Here is a 22,229-nt window from a genome sequence, read left to right as displayed (position 1 = left end):
GTTGGCCTCAAGGGTTGACACTAGTTTGGGAATGGTCGACCCTTGTCTATTGTAGAATCTAGGGTTTGCTTGCTGGAATTTAGTGTCGCACCAGTCTAGGAGGTGTCGACACTTTGTCCTCTGCACACATTAATGTCTCAGCTTTTCTTCCTAAGGGTCGACACCTCTGTCGGAAGGGTCGACACCATCAGATTTTTGGGCCGGTTTGGTCCCTACTTTTTGGGGATTTTTGACTTGTTCTTTTCATTTGACTTTGGGGCTATTGTTTTATTATTACCTTACCACTATAAATAGGCTCCAAACATATATTCATTTAACTTTTTCTTATCTTTTCTCTCTCTACATCGTGAGTTCCTCTTCTCTCTCTCTCTCTACTCAAACCTTTTCACTTAGATCTTTAGATCTACTCACCTAGAGTGATCTTTTCACATTAGTTCTTTGAGAAAGATTGTAGATCTCGTCAAGGGCTTTCTTTTGGTCCGAATAGTTCGTGGTTTCGTCGCCGGTGATTTTTGGGTTGTTATCACTTTGCTTCAAGAGGTAAAGGTTTCTAGTTCTACTTCAATAGCCTCATTTATAGATAGATTTGTGGTATTTTCTTTATATAAATACCAAAGTTATATTTTTAAGCATATCATGAATAAATCTTGAGATTGGAGATTTAGGGTTTGAAGAGTTGGGGTTTACTTGTTGGGTTATGATTTTGGGTCATGAATTTGGGTGTATAGTTAATAGATGAGTTGAAATAAAAAGTGTTTCTGTGAAAAGCTTTAATTTCTCTTAAAACCCCTAGTTTGGCCCTTGAAGATGGTTGATGGTTTTGCTTAAATTGAAAGTAGAGTCATGAAGTTGAGGTGTTAAATTACACATGTACAAGTTTAATTGAAATTTTAAAGAGTTTGAAAATTTCTGTAAAAGTTGCGATTAAACTCTTAATGTTGATATTTTGAATTATGTTATAACATGAAACCAAACTCGGGGGGAAAGAAATTACTAATAGTATGGATGATATGAACTTTGTGATGAAATGATGATGTGGAGGTTTAAGAGTTGTATTGAATTATGCCGAATTGTATTGAATGGTGTTGAAATGGTTAGATTGAATTTTGTTGTGTTATGTTGAATTGTATTGAGTTATGTTAAATTATGTTGAGTTGAGTTGGGTTATGTTGTGTTGAGTTGAGTTGTGTTGAGTTTGGTTGAGTTGTGTTGTGTGGAGCTGAGTTGTGTTGGGTTGAGTTGAGTTATGTTGGGTTGTGTTGTGGTTGGTACCCACTCGGGGAGTCGAAAAGGTTTTTGGGGGCCCACGTCCCGCCGTATAATAGCCGAAAAATACGGGGATGATTTTGAATTAAAGGTGCCCAAATGCCCAGTCTAGGCTTATCGTTGGACGAATGTGGGAAAAATATCTTTAGGTGTCCACATGGTCCCGCCGTATAATAGCCAGCAAAAGTAGAAAATTGATTTTTGGGTGTCCACACAGTCCCGCCGTATAATAGCCAGCAAAAGTGAAAAAATAGATGGTTTTGAAAAAGTTTTTGGGTGCCCACTTCCTGCCGTATAATAACTGGAAAATATGGGGATGGTTTTAAAGTTGAAAATATTTTTGGGGGTCCACGTCCTGCTGTATGATAGTCAATAAATGTAAAAAAACATGATTTTTGGAAAAATATGGTTTTTGAGAAAAGGGTTTTTGGGAGTTCACTTCCCGCTATATAATAGCCGGCAAAAGGTGGAATGTGCCATGAATTGGGTGCCTACTATCCTGCCGAATCAAGTCGGCAAAAGATGGAATGTGTTGAGAAATGTGTTGAGTTGGTGATAATATGTGTGACTTGTGATGAACTGATGAAATTACAATTTGATGTGTATTTTGCTATGGAAGGGGAATGTATATAGAAATTATTTGAGAAGAATGGATAACGAAATAGTAACTAGATAAGGGATTAGTCATAATGAACTTACCGGGTTATATGTAACCATTAAGGGAAGATTATGAGTTTCGTTTGTAAATAATTTGAAAATTGAATTAAAAGGGTCTATTATCCTTGTGATATGTTGAATTATAATTGATAATGCAAATGTGGATGTGAGAAGACTTGGATTTCTACGTTACAGAGTTAGACAAGTAAGAGTTGAGTGTAAGAGAATCGTTATTAAATATAAAGAAGACTTGGGTTTCTACGTTACAGAGTTTTAGCAATAAAGGATTGACAGGTGGGAATGGAGTGTATGAGGGTTGTTTTTGAGTATTAAGAGAACTTGAACTTGAGATTATGAGTTATAATAAATGTAATTAGTAAAAAAAGGAAATGGAAATAAAAAAAGGAATATTTTGGAATTGGTTAATAAATTTAAAATGATATTGTTCTTTAAGCATATTTGTTTTAAAAAGGACTTATGATTTTTCTAATGATAAGGGAAAATGTTTATGGCTAAAGGTTTTCCTTAAATGTTCGAATATGTTTTGAGAAAAAGGTACTCTACGTATGATATTTTGAAATTACAAAACATCACCTTACTATAGGGTATCACCCTGCATATATGATCATTTCTATCTCTAGGATGGTTATTGTTTTAAAACTGTGAGATTCCTACTGGGAAATTGTGCTCACCCCTTGTTGTTTCATTTTCTTATAGGAAGAGAATTCGAATTGATTGGTTGGAGGGTTAAAAAGTTCATGTATCTCTTATGTGTAATCTCATTGTACATTGATGTTTGTATTTATTTATTTGTAGCTCCACAGTGGAAGTTGGAATGTATTATTATTATTGTTGTATTCATTGCGAGACCGAAAATGTGTTATTATGTTTTTATTACTCAAGGGTAATAGATATTTGGAAAAAAAAAAAAAAAGTTTTTGGGTCCTAAATTAAAGGCTTTTGGTAATGTTTTCGAGTAATTAAAATTTGGGGCATGACAAGGTTGATGAGGATGGTGGAATTAGATATGTATTATCACTCACCTCTTGAAAATTTGAAGAGTTTATCTTTGTTGATGATTGTATGTCCGTTTAAAAATATCTGTTTTGGGCTATCGGTGGAGGATAGCTATGATTATTGTAGAAATTGCATGTGAATTAGGAGAATTGAAACTATTTTTGCATTCATTTGAATTGAGCATTATCTCACGCTTATACATTAGAAATGTTACCGTTTTGAGAATATGGGTGATTCTGAGAAGAAATTGTTGTTACATCAAATAAGTTGTCCTGTATGTCTTGGATGAAAGTCCTGAAAACCACACGTATACATGAGTGTCGATCCCGCGGACGAAATTTCTGTAAAATGGCAATAGTAATGCTTGTATAGCCTATGTTTACATAGGTCCCGATTTACGATTTCCTCTGGGCGAAATTTCCGGGAAAGATTATATTGTTTTGAAATTCCCAGAGCATGATTCACAGCCCTATATTTTTATTCAAAAGGAAATGATTTATGATATTATTATGGCCTTGCATATTTTTGGAAAGAGAAATAAAAATGTTTTGGCACATGCATTGCATATGCATTCACCTTATAGCTTTGTTAAGATTCATATACTGTGTTGGATTATTTCTACTGTGTTTTGGCTCATCCTATGTGAGAAAAATATTGTAGGTGCTGATGATATGTCTCCGCCAAGACAATAGTTTTGGAGGACTTGGGGCGAGAGCTTATTTTGTCTATTTACTATATTTATTTTTGTACAAGTCGAGGGCTTTAACTGTATTGGACTTAAGTCTACTTTTGTTGTAACCAAGTATCGTCTTGAAAAGATGTAAGCCTTTAGGGCATTTATTAGTTGTCTAACTTTCATATTGTCACTATTATATCACTCTTTTGTAAAGCTTAATTGTAAATTAATAAAAGATAACTATTTTGTTATTGTGATCATTTATTGATGTTGAGTATGGGTTGTTGTAATTATTTCATGGCCTTGTACTTTCAAAATGAAGAAACTTGTTATGCAATTTGCAAATCTCTATCAAAATGGTGTTTTAAATTATTTATTTATTTATTTATTATTTTTTTTTTTTATGGGATCATAGGTTAAAATTGACAATGAGTGAAAAATTCACTTTTTAGACTTGGTAATGGGTCCGTGGATTTTTTTAAAAACATTTTCAATATGTGAAATTCAAGGTTTCAAAAATAAAAATTTTAAAATTTTCAATTCAAAAACTGTAAAATTTCGAACTTTTAAAAACAAACTTCAAAAGTGTGAACTTCTTTTTATTTTTTATTAGTATTATTATTATTATTATTATTATTATTATTATTATTTTGTGGTTGTGTATCATCAACTTTCAAACCGAAAAGAAATGTGGGCAATTTTTCTTACGTAATTTCATATTTAATGGAGATATTATCTTATAGATTTTGTTGAGTATATTCTAAAAATATAAATTTTAACAAAAATTGAAGTATATAGTACTAGTTGTAAAATTTAAAAATTTAAAACATAAAATACATGCGAGTTGCCATACAAGCAATTTTATCACTACTTAAACCTCTCTGCACATAAATAAGGGCAAAGAAGTCTAAAAATTTGCTGAAATTTTGAAAAAGGAATTTAAGCTTCCAAATAAGTTATACAATAAGCGGTGTTTGATAACATAATTTAATACTTAAAATTGAATATATTAAGTGAAAATCAATGAAATTTGTTTGATAATCACAATTGATATCATTTAAAAATTAAAATAATTCTTAAAAAATGTTGGTTAAAAGTTTTAAAAAAAAATTAAGTGATATGAAATTTATTTAATTTTGATTAAATTTATAAATATTAAATATAAGCGTCATACATTATTATAAATTCACCACCACTGCCACGACCACCGTCATCACCATCGCCATCACCACCACCCTCACTACTATCACAATCACCACCACTACGAATACAACCTTTATTACCATTATTATTGTTACCATATGCATTAACATCATTTCATTACTGCCACCACACAACCACCACCGCCATAGTCACCACTACCATTGTAGCCACCACTACAATAACTATTATAACTCTTCATCTCCACAACCATTGCCACTGTTACCACAACCACCACCGCAATAAGCTCCATCATTACACCACCACCACCTGCCTCTTTTATTTCCATGACATTACCCTTCTACCATCATCACAACTATTATCACTTCATATCCACCATCGTTGCTATTAGTGCCATAGCTAACGCTGCCTCTTCCACCACCACTAACTCACCATCATAACATAAAAATTAAAAGATACCATTTGAAAATAATAAATTTCAAATTTAATTGTACATGTCAAACAATTTGTTTTAATTTAGCACTTAAATTTTATGAAACAACTTTTCAGCTTAGAAAATTCAATATTCAATTTTCAGTACTTAATTTTTAGTCTTATCAAATATCACCTAAGACTTTAGAGGTTAACAAAAAGGGTTGGGCTTCCCTTTAGTCCAAATTTATACTAGAGGGTGCTATATGAGCCTGCAGGACCCACCATGGATCCGATTTTGATGATCTAAACTATTTATTTTATCGGGCCTTGCGTGTATATCATATTTGAAGAAAATTAAGTTCATTTGATATTCGTAATCCCTTTATTTTATCAAGTTTGTCTCTAAAAAAATTAACAATCAATGTGTTTTTCAAAATAGGCCATTCATTTTTTTTTAGTACAAATACAATAAAATGAAATTGGTTACAAATATCAAATCGATAAAAATTGGACAAAATAAAAGGTTTGGATCATCAATACAAAACCTGTAGTGGACCTCACAAGCCCAAACAACACCCTCCAGTCTAGATGATGGACTAGAAAGAAGCCCAATCCTAACAAAAAAAAGTCATGGAATTTAATAAAAATCAAGTATATGTGGTGGGATTTCCACTAGCTCTCGTTTGAGATGAGTTAATTTAGATTGACTTTTTGGCTATTTTAGCTTAGCTAAAAAAATTGTCTTTTGTAATAAATTTTGACTTTTTTTGTAGTTGATATGATTGGTGTGAGAGAAAAAGTAAAATGATTATAATTTAAATATGACATTCTATCTTATTAATTAAATTAGCATGTTTTGTCTTTATTAGTTAATTTAGCCAATTCAGCCAATTCAGCCTATCCCAAATGAATTACTCTAAAATTTAAGTCACTACAATTTTTTTGAAAATATAAAATATTATGAATTTACAATTTTTGGTAATAAAATTTAAGTTGATACATTTTTGTTAAAATGTCAAAGTATGAACATAAATTTTTGATGGATCCTTTCTTTCCTTCCTTCCTTCCTTCCTTCATCCCTATCCTATCCATTCCATGACACATACTCACAAACAAAGATGTCCTATGCTCATTGTTGGGATGAAACTAGGAGAAGAGTATGGGGGTCATAACTCCCCTGTTTTAATGAAAATTTTTGTTTGTCATAACACTTATAAATATATATATATATATATATCTTATTTTATAAATAAAATGACCTCTTAATATAAAAGGTGCATATCTCATTATTCTCACATCTTGCATTTTCTTTTATTTTCTACCAAAAAATTTCTTCATCCTATTAGAGATTTTTTTATATGATATTTAAATTTTTTTGTGTATATATAATTTATATATCGTATTGTATATACATGTGTGTTTTTTTATACGGTAAAAAAATATTAATTATCTTTTGACCGCTACGGTGGTGAAATCCTGGTCCCGTCCATTCCACAACACACACACACACACACACAAAGGCCATGTTTGTTTGGCAGATTAGGTTAGATGGTATTATTAGTACGGTGAGATTGAATAAGGAGATTAATAGTGTGGTGGTATTAGATTGGAAATGTAAGATAAATAGCGTTTGTTTGTATATTACCGAATTATTAATACCATGACAATAACTCTACTTGGAAAGAATTAATAATTTGGTAATATACAAACAAGCACTATTTATCTTACATCTCCAATCTAATATCACCATACTATTAATTTCCTCACTCAATTTCACCATACTAATAATACCATCTAACCTAATCCGCCAAACAAACATGGTCTTTGTGTGTGTGTGTGTGTGTGTGTCGTGGAATGGACGGGTCCATGATTTCATCACCTTAGGGGCCAAAAGATAATAATGAAGAAATTTAAATATCATATAAATAATCTTTAATAGGATGAAGAAATTTTTTGGTAGAAAATAAAAAGAAAGTGCAAGATGGGAGAATAATGAGATATCTTTTATGCTAGGAGGTCATTTTATTTATAAAATAAGATATATTTATTTAAAAGTGCTATGACAAATAAAAATTTCATTGAAACAAGGGAGCCATGGCCCTCCATAATCTTCTCCTAGTTCCATCCTTGATAATGAGCATAGGACATCTTTTGTGTGTATGTGTTGTGGAATGGATAGGATAAGAAGGAAGGAAGGAAGGAAAGAAAGGATCCATAAAAAATTTATGTTCATACTTTGACATTTTAACAAAAATGTATCAACTTAAATTTTATTACCAAAAATTGTAAATTCATAATATTTTATATTTTCACAAAATTTATAGTGACTTAAATTTTAGGGTGATTCGCTTGAAATAGGCTGAATTGGCTAAATTGGCTAAATTAACTATAAAGACAAAACATGCTAATTTAACTAGTAAGATAAAATGTCACATTCAAACCATAATTATTTCACTTTTTCTCACACCCATCAAATCAACTACAAAAAAAAAGTCAAAATTTATTACAAAAGACAATTTTTTTAGTTAAGCTAAAATAGCCAAAAAGTCAGTCTAAATTAGCTCATCTCAAACGAGGGCTAGTGAAAATCCCATCACATATACTTGATTTTTATTAAATTCCATGACTTTTTTTGTTAGGGTTAGACTTCTCTCCAATCCATCATCTAGACTGAAGGGTGTTGTCTGGGGCCATGGGGCCCACTATAGGTTTTGTTTTGATGATTCAATCCTTTCATTTTATTAAATTTTTTTATCGAATTGATATTTGTAACCAATTTCATTTTATCGTATTTGTACTAGAAAAAATGAATGGCCTATTTTGAACAACACATTGATTGTTAATTTTTTTAGAGACAAACTTGATAAAATGAAGGGGTTACGAATATCAAATGAACCTAATTTTTTTTAAAGATGATATACACGTAGGGCCCATTAAAATATATAGTTCGGATCATCAAAATTGGGCCCGTGGTGGGCCCTACAAGCTCATACAACACCCTCTAGTATAAGTTTGGACTGGAGGGTAGCCCAACCCTTTTTGTTAACCTCTAAAGTCTTAGGTGGTGTTTGATAAAACTGAAAATTAAGTATTGAAAACTGAATATTGAATTTTCCAAGCTGAAAAGTTGTTTCATAAAATTTAAACAGCGAATTAAAACAAATTGTTTAACATGTACAATTAAATTTGAAATTTATTATTTTCAAACTGTATCTTTTTAATTTTTATGTTGTGATGGTGAGTTAGTGGTGGTAGAAGAGGAAACAGCGTTAGTTATGGCACTAATAGCAATGCTGGTGGATATAAAGCGATAGCGGTTGTAGTGATGGTAGAAGGGTAATGTCATGAAATAAAATAGGGTGGCGGTGGCGGTGGCGGTGGCGGTGGCGGTGTAATGATAGAGGTTATTGCAGATATAGTTATGGTAATAGTGGCAATGGTTGTAGAGATGAAGAATTGTAATAGTTATTGTAGTGGTGGTTATAAAAGTAGTGGCGACTGTGGCAGTGGTGGTTGTGTGGTGGCAGTAATGAAATGATGGTTATGCTTTTGGTAGCAATAACAATGGTAATAAAGGTGGTTGTAGTAGAGGTTTTGGTGGTCATGGCGATGGTGATGACGGTGGTCATGGCGATGGTGATGACGGTGGTCGTGGCGGTGGTAATGACAGTGGTAGTGAGTTTATAATAATATATGTCGACGCTTATATTTAATATTTATAAATTTAATTAGAATTAAATAAGTTTCATAAAACTTAATTTTTTTTTTTAAAACTTCTAACCAACATTTTAAGGATTATTTAATTTTTTAAATGATATCAATTGTGGTTATCAAACAAATTTCATTGATTTTCACTTAATACATTTAATTTTAAGTATGAAATTATGTTATCAAACACCACCTATTGTAAACTTATTAGGAACTTAAATTCCTTTTTCAAAATTTCAGCAAATTTTTAGACTTTTTTCGCTTATTTATGTGCAGAGAGATTTAAGAAGTGATAAATGCGCTCGTATGGAAACTCACATGTATTTTATGTATTAAATTTTAAAATTTTTTAACTCCTACCACATACTTCAATTCTTGTTAAAATTTATATTTTTAGAATATACTCAACAAAATCTATCAAATAATATCTCCATTAAATATGAAATTATGTAAGAAAAATTACCCACATTTTTTCGGGTTTGAAAGTTGATAATACACACACACACACACACACCCAAAAAAAAAAAAAAAAAAAAGAAAAGAAAAGAAAAGATTCACACTTTTGAAGATTGTTTTTAAAAGTTTGAAGTTTTACAATTTTTGAATTGAAAATTGAAAATTTTTTATTTTTAAAGCCTTAAATTTCACATATTGAAAATGTTTTTAAAAAAATCCTCGGTGTAATGCCCCGAATAAATGACAATAACCCATATAACACATTAATTAAATAACAACACATGATGAAATGATTATCCTCCATTAATCTTAATTACTTGTACAAAAGGGTAATATATGTAGATATACATTCACAAGTCTAACGCTGAATCTATAGCATATTTTACATGATAAGTTAATAGGATGGACAAAATACAAAAAACAGAACGCCCTAATGGCTACAATTTTCCAAGATGATACTTGGTTACAACAAAAGTGAGTTTTAAACTCAATATAAGTAAAACTCTAGGCTTGTACAAAAATAATTACAACAAGTAAACAAAATGAAGCTCTTGCCAAGTCCTCCCAAGCTATTGCTTTGGCGGAGGCATATCATTAGGACCTGAAAATGGTTTTCCACATAGGGTAAGCCAAAACCCAGTAGAGATACTACAACACAGATTATGAATCTTAACAAAGATATAGGGTGAATGCATATGCAATGCTCGTGCCAAAACATTTTCATTTCTTTTTCCAAAACCGTGCAATGCCAAGTTTATGTCTCAAATCATGATATCATTTCCTTTACAATAAAAGAAATGAATACAACACTGTGAATCTCTAGGACGTGTCTGCAAGTAGGCTACAAGCACTACCAAATCATCATTTTTACCAGTATTAACCGGAAGGCTCGACGCCTAACCACGCGGGTTTTTGGTCTTTCACCAAGGACACACAGGCCAACTTAATACCACAACTACACCTTCTACCCAGATTCACTAAGTTATTCACCCATTTTTCTCAAAACAACAACATTTTCAAATGTGCTAAATATGCAACAATGCTCAATGCAATGGATGAGAAAATAGTTTCAATTCTCCTAATTCTCATGCAATTTCTACAACAATCATAGCCATCCTCCACCGATAACCCAAAACAGATATCTCTAAACAGATAATTAATTTCCATAAAGATAAACTTTCCAAATCCCAAGATGTAAGTGGTAATACATATATAACTCCATCATCCTCATCAATATCAATCCAATTTCACATTTCTAACATCAATTCCATTTATTTGTACAAAATCAACATTTGATATATTTAGGGCAAAACCCTATTTTCTTCCCAAAATCAATTCCAAGTATCAAAACCAACCATTTTATCACAACTCAACCTCATTTCCAATCCCACAACCACTTTCAAGAATCCATTTGAAAACCCCTCTTTTGAGTTTTAACCCAAAACCCTAAATTTGTTCAAAAATTCACAAATCACAATATTGTTTCAAAACACAAATAACTAAGTTAAAAATCATAACAAAATGAGGAGAAATCCCTACCTCAAGCTTAGAAGACAAGGGAATGAATGGAAAAACTTCAACAACACCGAAACCCAACTTTACTCTGATCAAAAGGAAGCTCTCAGAGTGTTTTACCTTTTTATCAAAGGGACACGAGTGAAGAAATCAATGGATGTAGGTGTATTTGTAGAGAGAATGTGAGTTTTAGAGAGAAAGGCTCCAAATTTAGGGTTTTTAGAAAGTTTAGAGAGAGAGATATGAAAAAGTGAGCCAAAAAGGTGACTTTACGGACTAATATACGAGCAGACCGCTCGAGTGCAAGAAGTGTCGCTCGAGCAACCAAACACAATAAGTGAGAATGCTCGAGCGAAGAAGTTTACAACTCGAGGAAAGAATACAAACTCCTAGAAGTTTTACAGACAGAAGACCATCGCTCGAGCTCAGGAAGAGCCGCTCAAACCAACACCACTCGAGCGCATGAATGACCGCTCGAGCGTAGAATGCCAACTCCCAGTATCTTTACAGGCCTGCAAAATTACTAAGAGTTCTCAAAGACTACTCAAGAGCAAGAAGTGTCGCTCAAGCGAAGAAGCCAAAATCTGGACAGGAATCATTTTGAAAAACTAACTCCCGACCTGTTCTAAATGCAACCAAGACACTCCAATAACCAAACTCAATGAGGAATAAGAAGAAATAAGACAAAAAATCATATAAGACAATAAAACTCGGATCCAGAATATCAAATGGGTCGATTCTAAACCAGAATCGTTATAACCTCTCCCCTTAAGGAATTCCGTCCCCGAAATTAAAATCAAATAACAAAACCAAGTTTAAACCAATTACAACCATGATAATAAATCAAATTCATCACCATAACCGATCCACCGATCAATCATTCTCATCACCATGCTAAACACGTGCTTATTATTGATTATACAATTCATATTTCCAAAACATTTACAATATTTATATTACATTAACATAACAAAATTTTCAATACATGTTCAAACATCAACAAATAAAACACTTCATTTGGCTGAGATTGTGTAAGCTAGAGAAAGAGTGAGTCATCATAGAGAGAGAGAGATAAGCTAGAGACTTGAAGATTAGATAAGGAGCTTGAAGAATTGTGAAGTATAATTCAAGAATTTGTTAGTAAAAGCTCAATTAAAGACTTTAGGTAAGCTTTTGAACCTTAATTTGTGAAATTAAATCATCAAAGATGTGAATTCAAGAGGATTATGTGATTAAATGTAAGAATTGAGCTATAATTATTAGAATCAAAGCCAATTCATACATGCATGCATAGTTTTGTTGAATTTCATCATTTATGGGCATGATTTTGATTTCCATGTTGAATTTAGAAGATGAATTGTATATGCATGCATGGTTTAGAAAGTTTTGAAAGTGAATTGTATGATTCTGAAGCTTTGGAAAAGAGTTTGGAAATAATCGATGCTTGCATGAGAGCTTTGGTTTCAATTATGAAGTTTTAAGCTTCAATTTTGCAAAATCATGAAGTTTTATGTAGTAATTGGCCATGTACTCTTGTTTTGGAAGGGTTTCCATGGTTTTGGGTTGCATCATACACGAATCCATACTTTGAACATGTGTTTGAAGCTTAACTATGTTTTGGAATTTTCAGAATTCTGTCTCACCACTTGAGCAAACAATCTGTCTATAGCGATCCGAGTTTTTCCCCATCCTTTGTGGTATTCCGGACTCGAGTTCCGAGTTATGTGCTGTTATTTGTATCTTGTTTCCATCCTTTAATTTCTTATATTTCAGTTTTGGGATGTGTGGGGAAGGTTTGTAACAGGTTGGCTGTGTTTGGAAACACAGTGTTGCTGCCCAGTTTTTGGTGTTGTCACTCGAGCGAGGCTTTTGTCGCTCGAGCGAGCTTTGAGTTTGTGTCTCTTGGGTCGAGCGAGCATTCTTGCGCTCGAGCGTGCGTCTGCGTCTCTTTTGACTTGAAGGTTGTGTTTCTTGGCTCGAGCAAGCAAGTTGTATGTTTTGTGTTTCTTCGCTCGCGCGAGAACTCCTGAGCTCGAGCGTGCCTCTGGGTTGCAGACCTGAAGCTTTGTGTTGTTCGCTCGAGCGAGGTTTTTGTTGTGCCTAGTCGCTCAAGCGACCACTCCTTCGCTCAAGCGAGCCTCGCATATATCAGTTCGCAACAAGGGTCTTCTTCTTCATTTTTGATCCTCTTTCTTTTTCAAAACCCTAGATCGACAGATTCTCTCTCTAAACTCTCTCTCTCTCTCTACAAATACATCTTGTTCTAGAGACCTTCTACCCTAGTCTCTTTGTAAGAAAGGTTGAGCATCTCGGGGGCTATATTTTGATCCGAGAAAGTTTGGGTTTGGAGCACTTTCGAGTTTCTCTCTTCTGCTCCTTGGTTTCTCCATTTGAGGTAGGGATTTCCTTGCTCTTTTTCAATACCTCATTCATAGATAGACATATGGTAAATTTATATTGCATAAAAATCATGTCCATCTTGGATTTCTTGAAAATCATGTAAGGGAACCTAGGGTTGGTTGTTTGAGAATGGGTTTGTTATCGTTGGTAGTACTTTGGGCTAATTGGGGAGTAAATCTAGCATGATATTGTTGAAAGAAGAGAAAAACCTAAATTATATTTTGATTTAGTAAATTAAAAGGGAGGATGATTGAATAATGTTTGTAAATTACTATTGGTAATATGGGTTGTGTAATTGAGTTAATGGCTAAGGGATTAACCATGGCCTTAGGTTTATTTTGAAATGAGCATATTTAACTGAGATGGGTATTGGCTTTATTATCTGTGGAATTGGTTTTGTGAAATGAAAAGAATGGAATTGGTTTTGTGAAATGAAAAAAGTGGGTTGGAATAAGTGGTGGATTATGTTGACCTGGAAAATTATGAAACTTGATTTTGAAAATGGAAAATGAAATGATAACTCTATGTGAGTCTCGAAAAATGAATATGAGTGTTGAACTATTATGTCATGAGTGTTGAATACACACATTTGGGGGTTTTACCTTTAACTATTGTACTGGTGTCGTTGTTGAGTTCAAGATCTTATGAGAGTTGAGTCATTTTAATAAGTATGTTGAATACATGCATCTAGAGGTTTTGTCCTTGGTCATCGGTGGAGGATGACATTGTTGTGTTGAATTGTTGTGTATGCATTACACTAGTGTTGGTTGAACATTATTGAATAGTTTATGTGTATGTATTACACTTGTGTTGGTTGTGCTTTGTCGCGTTGAGATTATTGGGGTTATATACCGCGCTTAGAATGAGGGGTACCAGTACCTTCCAGCTAGAGCCTGGAGAACTTGGCAGAGGTACCAGCACCTTCCAGCTCGTGTCTGGAGAACTTGGTAGAGGTACCAGTACCTTGCAGCTTGTGTCTAAAGAACTTGGCTTGTCATTTGTCGAAAGGTGTATCCTTAACTTACCATGCTTATAGTAGGTAGAGTAGAGCTTTTATCATCATTGTCTCAGTGTATCTGAGTATGTTATGGGTTACGATGGTTACAGTTTTGAAAGGCTGAGTTGCCTCATTTGTTGATTATATACATGTTGATGATTTGTTATTTCCCTTTTTACTAAAGGCATGCACGTATAGATGTAAATGTGTTGGGAACAGACATAAATACTATTTTTCAGGGTTTGGAAAGTGTGAAGGAAATTGAGTATTTGTGAACATGTTTTGAAAAAGGCAAATTTGTTGTAAGTACGGAGAATGGGAGAAAAGTACTGGGCTTGATGAAATTGTTTTCTAGAACTATTATTGTCATGAAAGTTTGGGAAAAAGGGGTAATGAAAAGAGAAGAAAGGTGAATCGCTTTCAGTATTGAATGAAATGACTGATTTTGAGAAAAGTTCATACCTATGTATATTTTTGTATAAACTGCCACATTACTATTCTAGTATGAGATTGAGCATTCATGATCATAGCTATCTGTAAGTTGTTATTGTTGAGGACCATGTTGAGATCCCTACTGGACTATATGTTCATCCCACGTTGTTAAATCTTTTTCAGGTGATAATCAGGATGTGCTACAAGATTTTGGATCTTCTTATTTGTTGGCCACGGAGCCTCTTTTGTGTTGGCGGAATGCCCTTTATGTAAAAAAGGTTACACCCTTCTTCTTTATCCTTTAATGATGTAAGCCCACGGGCAATTTATTGAGTTCGCTCACGTTGTATTTAATTTGCATTCGGAAAAGAGAATTGTTATTTTTTTTCTACTCGTTGAACTAAAGAGTTTTTCCGCATGTCATCTCTGAATTTAAATTAAATGAATGAATTTGGTAATGATTCGAGTAATAAAAAGTGGGGCGTGACAACTTGGTATCAGAGCGAGCCGGGTTTGAATACTTTGGGCTCGTGGGAAGTGATTTTTACCACAGTGGGTTTGCTACATGTGGTGAGGACGTTGCATATAGCTTGCAAAAATGTAAGAACTTGTATGTTGCATTTATGTGAGCATGGGATTAAGTTTTCCGGATAGCACTCGTAGCTGGTGAACTTGCTTTGAGGTCCTCTTGGAAACACGCCTGATCAACGTGGTTTCTGATTGGAATTCCTTGAGAGTTCCGGGATGAGTGGCTATCTTTGTGGACTTGATTCGATTATGTGTTAAATGTTTAGATGCTTATATGCAATAGAAATGTTTGTTTTGGGAATAAGTGTGTTTTGTGACTTAAGGGTGGTAAGTGTGTGCCTCGGGGAAGGCTGTTGTGTTGTGCACTAAGTGTGGTTTTGTTTTTGGGATTTATAGGATGTCTACACGAGGGAGTAGAGGACGGATGAGTAGTAGGAGTGTCGGTAGAGGCACAGCAGTTCTTTTAGCACCCGCCATTGCAGCATCGGCTGTCGGCGAGGACGTTGCACGCGAGATTGTGAGAGCAGTGCAGGATGTTCTAGCTCACACTGAGGATGACAGCAGGCATACCCTCAAGCTTACTAAGGAGTTTCTTCGCTACAGTCCACCAGAGTTTGTGGGAGAGGGAAAATCGTTGGAGGCAGAGGACTGGTTAGAGCAGATTACTAAGACTCTTGATACGCTCAGAGTCAAAGATGAGGAGTTGAGGGTTTCTTTGGCGACTTTTCAATTGAAGGGAGATGCGAGTTACTGGTGGAAATATGCTAAGAATACTGTAGGTAGCACGTGGGTTGCTTTTACCGAGGCCTTTTGGGCCAAGTATTTCCCTCCTTCTGCTCGGGAAAGTTTGAGTGAACAATTTCTTGAGTTACGTCAGGATGTTACTCCTATGGCACAGTTTGAGATGCGGTTTTCCAGTTTGTCAAGGTTTGCCCCAGAGTTGGTGGCAACAGAGGAGCGTCGTTGTTATGAGTTTGAAAAATAGTTGTGTATCGATATCCGGGAGAAAGTAGCTGGATCCTTTTGGAAGGATTATTATAGTCTAGTTGAGGCAGCGGCCCATGTGGAGGCCATAATTGTGAGTGTTGGTCGGGTTAGGGAGGAAGCCATCTTGCTGACTCCTTCGGTTCATAAGCACTCTAGGCTCAGTGAGAGGTGGAGGCGAGCACATGCTCAGTCTCAGGCTAAATCCTTTTCTTCGTCGGGGGTTTCGGACTCTTCTGTTAGGAGGTCCAGAGAGGTTCAGGTTTCAGACCAGTCTCAGAGTAGGGCGTCTGTTGGTTGTTTTGGTTGTGGTCAGCTGGGCCATGTTAGACGTTTATGCCCTTTGCGTGTGAATTCTTCGAGTGTCAGACTCAGTCGTACCCATCCAGTCAAGGGCGTTATCGGTACCAAAAATGGGCAGGGCAGGCTTCGAGAGCCTTGCGAGGGGTGACTTATTAGCTAACACTATAGTACTACCCTGGAGGGGGACTTTTGTATTAGTGGCTGGTGTTGTATTATGTGAATCATTTTGTTGTTGACCGATGTACTGTTGGATGCTGAGACATCATGATTATGTATTGTTTATGTATGCATATTGTTGTTTGTTTAATCCTCGTGTAATGGGGGCATGCATGGAATCTCGAACCTTCTTTTATATTTATATTGAGAAGTTGTCAATGGGATCGAGGATCCTAGTGTTGTTGTATGTATGGTATCGAATTATGAGATAGTTATGTGATGCTTGTGAGCCTTGTTTAGTTTAAAAGTTGTTTGTTGAGAACGGGGAATCCGTGGGTGTTTGTGATTGGTGTGATGGTTTCGAGAATTGTGTGGTATTGGCAAAGTTATGTGAGAATGTCTGAGGGAGTGTGAGATTTGTATCTCGGGTTAGCAGGAATGGTACCGGTGTGTTGTTTAGTGTTTTGGTTCTTGCTAGTTAGTGAGTTTGTTGTGATTCCATTAGTTATGTATATGGGTAGTGTTCGTATTGTGACTTGCTATCAGTTGGTGACTATGTATGGGTGAGATGAGTTAGTGGTGTTATTGGTTATTGGGTATGGTTTGTGAGTAGGAGGAGAATTTCATGAGTGGATGCGGGCAGCATTCTTTGGAAGGAAGAACAGTTTGTGTTCTCGGGTAACGAGAGTAGCATTGGTCAAAATTGTCTTTTGTGTTAGGGATTGTGTGATTGAGGTTGACCATGTCGGTCCTGAGTTTGAGGAGAAAGGGCAGGCTTGCTATGTAGGCATGGGAGGTGATGACTCCCGTAGAAACAATGATGATGTGTCCGATTTTAAGAAATCCGGTGAGATTCCAAAATTTGGGGTTTGTGCAGAGAACTCCGTGTTCGGGGTAAATGGTATTGAGTAGCACATCGGTGTTTGGTTTACTGAGTGTAGAGGTTTATTGAGTTGGTTAGTCAGCTTGTTGTCATCGGGTCTTGGTTGGCATTGGTCACCTTGAGGAAAGCGTGGGTTTGAGTTTATAGGCTGTCCGGTTTTGGATGCCTTGGAATGTTTTTACGGACTTTGAGTCTCGTGTATGTAGTCGGGAAGCTTGTATGAGAAATGTTTTGGAATCAATGAAAAACCCCGGGTTGGGGTAACATGTTGTAGATTCTTCGTTTGCATATATATATGGCTCGTGTAGCTGATAGTTTTGATTATAATGGAATGAAATTGCAAAATCATGAATTTCTTGTGCCTTATTGTGTTGTAAGAACAGTTGTTATTTCTATTAACTATTATTATAGAAATGCTATGTTTTATGTTGGTTGTGGCATCACCGTGTGAGTGATGGGTGTTGTTGGGTGACGGCAGAAGTTCACCGATTGTTATATTGGAAAGTGTGGGGGCCAAATAATGGGGGTCGTAAATAGGCCTAATATATGAACTTGGAGAACTGGAATGTACGTATAATATTCGGCTTCATCCCACATCCAAATCCTATCCTATTATCAAATAGCCGAATAGGTCAAGGGCTGAGTAAAAAGCAATTTGCCACAAAGGAAGCCGAATAACGAACAGGAAGTGGGCCTAATCCCGAGGCCCAAAGGAGAGGATATAAATAAAAGAATATCAACCAGTAAGAGGTATGTAAGAACTATTGTGCTTAATTTAGAACACAAGTGAACCTTAGTGCAAAGACTGACTTGCCCGTTGGAGTGCTAATTCCGGCACCCCCGACCGGAGTGTTTATTCCTTTTCAGATGACTAGAAGAGGATCACTAGCGTCTCCCAATATCAAAAGAGTATTTCCAAAACCACTTCTCCACAATTGGCGCCGTCTGTGGGAATACTCAAACACATCCATGGCGGGCGTAACAGAAGACCCTCCGATAGTCACTGATGAAACCATCCCCGTATGACGTGCTCTGAACTTCGCCTCACCCTCGACTCCAGAGCATGAAGCAATACAAGTGATCATGGAACAAGCAAAGCAAAACGAACAAAGATTGGAGAACATGATCGCAAAGAATGAACGTCTCCGTCAGGATTTGGCCTTGGAGGTGGCGAAGTCCAAACAGGCTGCACTCCAAGGCCTGGAACGACCTATGAGGGTAGGTGGTCGACGATCTCGAGCCCGACAACAAGATACTGATAGCAACTCCGACTCATTATCCCTAGAACCCAAGAAGAAGAGACAATCTGAAACTTCCAGTTCTTCTGAAGAAAATCCCCGTAAGAGGCATAAGCGAAGAAGAAACAGTTCAGGTGAAGATCAACACGATCCTTTTGTACAACGGATTGCAAAGGCAATGCTACCCAAGCAATTCAAGGCATCGTCATTCACCTTGTACGACGATATATCTGGTGCTAGAGGAAGGACTAGACGGTGTGAGTATCGCAAGGACCACGCTCACGATACTGATAGTTGTTATGCACTGAAGGACCTCCCACAGGAATTGGTATAAAATGGCCGTCTACAACAGTACGTCCGAAAAGTGCTGCCCAACCCAACCACCGCAATCGCCTTGGGACAGGATTCACCTTCGCTCGGCGTGATCCACATGATATACAGCCTGCCAATGTCATCGACGGTGCATGCGATTCAGTCGAAGTCCGACCCTCAACACCAATTCACTCCGGCTAAACGGCCCCATGAATCCGACGTTATTATTTTTGATGATTCGGATTTGGCTGGAGTAACACTGCCCCACATTGATCCCTTGGTAATTGAGTTACGCGTAAACCGATTCACAGTCGAGCGCATACTCATTGATCCGGGGAGCACATTGGAGATTATGTACTACAAGACATTTACCAAACTCGGCTTCTCCGAATCGGATCTCTCTCCGGCCCCTTATTCACTATTCGACTTCAATGCCAAAAATCAGACTACCCGTCCGAGCAGGTTCCCGAACAATGGACGTGGAATTCTTGGTCGTCAGGCTGCCGTCGCCTTATAATCTCATCATGGGGTGATCCTTGTTGCATACTATGCGGGCCGTGCCAAGCACCTATCATCAGCTGCTACGCTTCCCGACAGAACGCGGTATTGAGGAAATTCGTGGCTCCCAAAAATCGGCACAAGCATGTTATCTCCTTGTTGAAAAAATGCCAAAGAAACTACAGGTGAATTCCATTGAGGTTCTGGATCGAGAGAGCCTCGACGATGTTGGGCGGCTCCCAAATGAAAAGGCCACGGAAGACTTACACCGAGTTGAAATCGATGGAAGCCTAGACAAGTTCTTCATGGTCAGCGCCTCCTTGAATCAGGCCGACAGACAGCAACTAATCTCTTTCCTGCTCAGCAACATCGATGTCTTTGCGTAGACCCCGTATGAGATGCCGGGTATAGATCCATTAGTTTCATAGCACCATTTGAATGTCGATCCTAAGTGCAAGCCGATCATTCAGAAAAGCTGGCAGTCAGCCGCAGAGCACACTGCCGCCGTTGTTGAGGAGGTTGACAAGCTGCTTGACGCCGGGGCAATTAGGGAAGTGACCTACCCTACATGGCTCTCTAATACAGTGGTGGTGAAGAAGAAAAATGGGACTTGGCGAGTGTGCGTCGATTTCACGGACCTAAACAAAGCCTGCCCCAAGGATTGTTTTCCCCTACCCCGAATCAACCAACTTGTAGACGCGACGGCACGCCATCAACGTATGAGCTTCCTCGATGCTTACAGGGGCTACCATCAAATCACCATGCATCTAGAGGACCAGGACAAAACTGCATTCCTCACCCCAAGAGGAACCTAATGCTACAAAGTTATGCCTTCTGGGCTGAAGAATGCAGGGGCAACCTACCAAAGATTGGTCACCGCCATGTTCAAGGAGTAACTCGGCCACACTATGGAAGTGTACATTGACGATATGGTGGTCAAGTCCAAGGAAGAACAGAATCATATAGCCGATCTCGAAAAGACATTCAGCATTCTATGCAAATATAGAATGAAGTTGAACGCTTCCAAATGTGCGTTTGGGATCTGCTCTGGCAAGTTCTTGGGTTACATTGTCAACCACCGAGGAATCGAGGCCAATCCGAGGCAAATCACAGCAATCTTGGAACTCGGCTCCCCTCAGTCAGTAAAAGAGGTTCAAAAGTTGATGGGGATGGCCGCCGCACTCAACAGGTTCATTAGTCGGTTTACAAATCACTGCCGACAATTCTTCCATACATTACGGCAGGGCAAGGCTTTTGAATGGTCCGCCGAATGCGAAGCCGATTTAACGGACTCAAGACTTACCTCCGCTCAGTACCACTCTTGACAACACCCGCTCTTGGTGACCCGCTCATTTTGTATCTGACAGTTTCTGACAGGGCCGTCAGCGCCGTACTGATAAAGGAAGACCTGGGGGACCACCGGCCAGTGTATTATGTGAGCAAGGCAATGGTTGACGCCGAAACACGGTACCTTCCGCTAGAAAAGCTCATCCTAGCCCTAGTCATGGCGGTAAGAAAACTGATGCATTACTTCCAGGGTCATAGCATTGGGGTTCTAACAGATTATCCCCTCCGATCAGTACTACGAAGTGCAGAAGCATCAAGACGTGTTTCAAAGTGGGCTCTTGAACTCAGCCAGTACAATATTCAGTTTCTACCCAGAACCTCAATCAAGGGATAGGTACTTGCCGACTTTGTTGTCGAATTCACTGGGGATCTTTCCGATTTCAAGTCCGATGAGATTCGTCCGAAGTGTACGGAGCCCAATTGGAGAATTTATGTTGGGGACATTTGGCAGTTATACTGCGATGGATCATCCAACCAGCGGGGTAGCAGAGCCGGATTTGTAATCATGGCTCCCAACAGCGCAATAATTGAGCAGGCCGTCAAGCTCGGCTTTGAAGTGTCAAACAACGAAGCCGAATACGAAGCCCTTCTTGCCGGTTTGCGAAATGCCCATCTTCTGGGTGCCTGGCGTTTGCTTATGTTTTGCGATTCAAAACTGGTGATCAATCAGCTAAAGGGGGAGTATGCAGCAACAAACGACCGTATGGCGGCCTACATAAAAACGGCTAACTCCTTGCTGGCGAAATTTGACCATCATGAATTGAACCAGATAACACGTGATCAGAACACACATGCAGATGCCCTTGCTTGCCTAGCCTTCGCCATCAACTCATAAATTAAACGAACCATCGAAGTAGGTTTTATCCTAGAGCCGAGCATCGGCCTTTCGAAGGAAGTTTAGGTCAATGTTATAGAATCTGGACTGAGTTGGATGGATCCCATTGCTGCATTTCTGTCTTCTGAACAGCTCCCAGCGGACAAGAAAGAAGCGCACAAGTTGCGAAACAAAGCCCTGTGATACTACTTGGATCCGCAAGGAAGGCTTTATAAAAAATCCCTCTCTGGTCCATATTTGGAATGTGTACACCCGGACAAAGTCGAAGAGCTTCTGACTGAAATACATGAAGGCAGCTGTGGCACCCATTCTGGCAGGCGGTCCTTGGCCCGTCGAGCCATGACACAGGGGTATTACTGGCCGACAATGAGAGCAAATGCCGAAGGCTATGTGAAAAAGTGTGAACAGTGCCAGAAGTTCTCTCCTTTGACCCACCTGCTTGCTGA

This window comes from Camellia sinensis, chromosome 2 (genome assembly GCF_055761805.1).
Source record: "Camellia sinensis isolate YWXY chromosome 2, ASM5576180v1, whole genome shotgun sequence".
Taxonomy (NCBI): Eukaryota; Viridiplantae; Streptophyta; class Magnoliopsida; order Ericales; family Theaceae; genus Camellia; species Camellia sinensis.
The sequence above is the reverse complement of the archived record's forward strand: the minus strand, read 5'-3'. Positions refer to the sequence as shown.